Below are 2,319 nucleotides of genomic sequence, written 5' to 3' on the forward strand. Positions count from 1 at the left end.
AAATCCACTTCCGGGCCCACTTGGTGTGTTCTTGGGCTGAGCAGTGAAGCATTTTTGTGTAGAGTCTCTTCTTGGAGTTAAACGCCAGCTTTGGTGCCAGTTTGGGCGTTTAACTCCCATTTGGGTGCCAGTTCCAGCGTTTAACGCTGGGATTTCTTGAGGTGACTTTGAACGCCGTTTTGGGCCATCAAATCTTGGGCAAAGTATGGACTATCATATATTGCTGGAAAGCCCAGGATGTCTACTTTCCAACGCCGTTGAGAGCGCGCCAATTGGGCTTCTGTAGCTCCAGAAAATCCACTTCGAGTGCAGGGAGGTCATAATCCAACAACATCTGCAGTCCTTTTTGGTCTCTAAATCAGATTTTTGCTCAGGTCCCTAAATTTCAGCCAGAAAATACCTGAAATCACAGAAAAACACACAAACTCATAGTAAAGTCCAGAAAAGTGAATTTTAACTAAAAACTAATAAAAATATACTAAAAACTAACTATATCATACCAAAAACATACTAAAAACAATGCCAAAAAGTATACAAATTATCCGCTCATCACACGTCGGAGGATAGTCTAAGGACAATTCAGACTTGTCGGGTTGGCTGGATAACCGACAGATGAGCCTCATCAGCCATAGGACAGGCATGCATCATATGCATATTACTTGAATTACTTGCTTGTGTATTAACTGGGTGTGCCTAAATATACTTGCTATGTTAAATGTATATTTGTTATCTGCAATACTTGTAACCTTCTTGTGCTTGCCTTTGTCTTTTTAATTGTCTGTGAAAATGCATGATGGAGTTGGAGGTAAGGAGGAATGGCAGAATGGGATTTAGATTTAAGGTTAAGTTAAGTTAGGTTTAAATATCCTTAGTAAACCACCTTTTATGGCTTTTGTTTAATACTTTAAGCTCTATAATCTGGGTGTCGGCGTTCTAGGATTGCCTTTGGCATTCCCAAGACCTTATGTATTATGTGTGTGGCACCTTTACCATACTGAGAACCTCCGGTTCTCATTCCATACTATGTTGTTGTTTTTTAGATGCAGGTCGAGAGGCATCTTGTTAGGCGTCTGGACCCTTGAAGCGGAGTGGTTACAGGGTTATTTTGTTATGCTATGATGTGTATATGTATACTTGGTTTTCTCTCCACATAACTTGTTCTTTTAATCCTCCTAGAGGTTTATGGAGAGGCAGGATTGTGTATATGTACTTTTGGGTTTTGGATATGTATGTATATATGTATATATATGTAAATATTCTCCGGCCAGTCTTGACTTCGCAGGCTGAGTTAGGAGCTTGTTATTTTGTATCTTTGGCACTCTGTTCCTACTTCTGTTATCATATGTTTAACAGTTACGGTTTCCTTAGCATGCAGTTTAACCCGTTCCTTGAGCGTTGCGCTTTTATTTTGCGATTTTGTTTCCTCTTTTCTTCAAGGCTCCTAGCATATTATAATTCTTCTGCTATTATATGTACTCATTTTATTTTAGAGGTTGTAATACCACACCACCTCTGTTTTACGGCTTAAGCGTAAAGCTTAGTGTGGTAGGGTGTTACAAGGACCATACCTACTTACTCTCTTCCTTTTCTCCGATTCAATTCCTTTAATGCTCAACTAAACCGGCCTCCCTCTCCATTACACCAAGTAAGGTGATTTGTTACGGTTAAAACTGTGGTTAAATTTCAATAAAACCATAACTAACATATATTAACCATGAAAAAAGAACCGTGGGTATTAAGGGTGTCGTAGTCTCAATTTGGTACGGTTTTGGGGCTATTAACCACGGTTTTATAAACCGTAGAGACCTTTACATAGCCACGATTTATACGATATTTCCCATACTTGTGACCGTGACTATATGTTGTTAAGCAAAACAAAAAGAGTTATTTTGCCATAATTTATCTGTGCCTAATTTGGATAGACTGGACTTTTTAGCCACGTCTTTTTTCATGGTTAATATTGGTGGATTTTTTAGCCACATTTTTCCCGTAATTAAGTCGCACTATTTTGTCACGGTTAATTTACACTATTTTGCCACATTTTTTTGTCGTGGCTAACCTAAAAATTGATTTTTATATTTTTTACGAATTTGTAGCCTTTGTCGTAATTTAACCGTGGCTAATTAAGAGCGTCATAACTATTAACATAATTTGTATAGCTACAAATTGGATATATATTTTATAAATATCAGCAAGAAAAAAAATATAATACTAATTCAGTACTAAAGTTTTACATAATAATAAATAAGTTAACTCTAATATAATCTAAAATAAACTAGATTTAAAATTAAAATAAAGATTATAAATTGAGTGTGTCTA

The 2,319-nt window shown here is 36.6% G+C and overlaps 1 long non-coding RNA gene across 1 annotated transcript in view; it reads left to right on the top strand.

Moving 5' to 3' along the window:
- LOC110277717 (uncharacterized) overlaps positions 1 to 1,087 on the top strand; it is a 13,800-nt gene extending 12,713 nt beyond the window's left edge. The window contains exon 3 of the long non-coding RNA XR_002370479.2: positions 1,041 to 1,087. This is a non-coding gene — a long non-coding RNA (uncharacterized LOC110277717). The remainder of the gene's footprint in view (positions 1 to 1,040) is intronic.
- The last annotated feature ends 1,232 nt before the right edge of the window (positions 1,088 to 2,319 follow it).

The sequence above is a fragment of the Arachis duranensis genome, chromosome 2 (genome assembly GCF_000817695.3).
Source record: "Arachis duranensis cultivar V14167 chromosome 2, aradu.V14167.gnm2.J7QH, whole genome shotgun sequence".
Lineage (NCBI taxonomy): Eukaryota > Viridiplantae > Streptophyta > Magnoliopsida > Fabales > Fabaceae > Arachis > Arachis duranensis.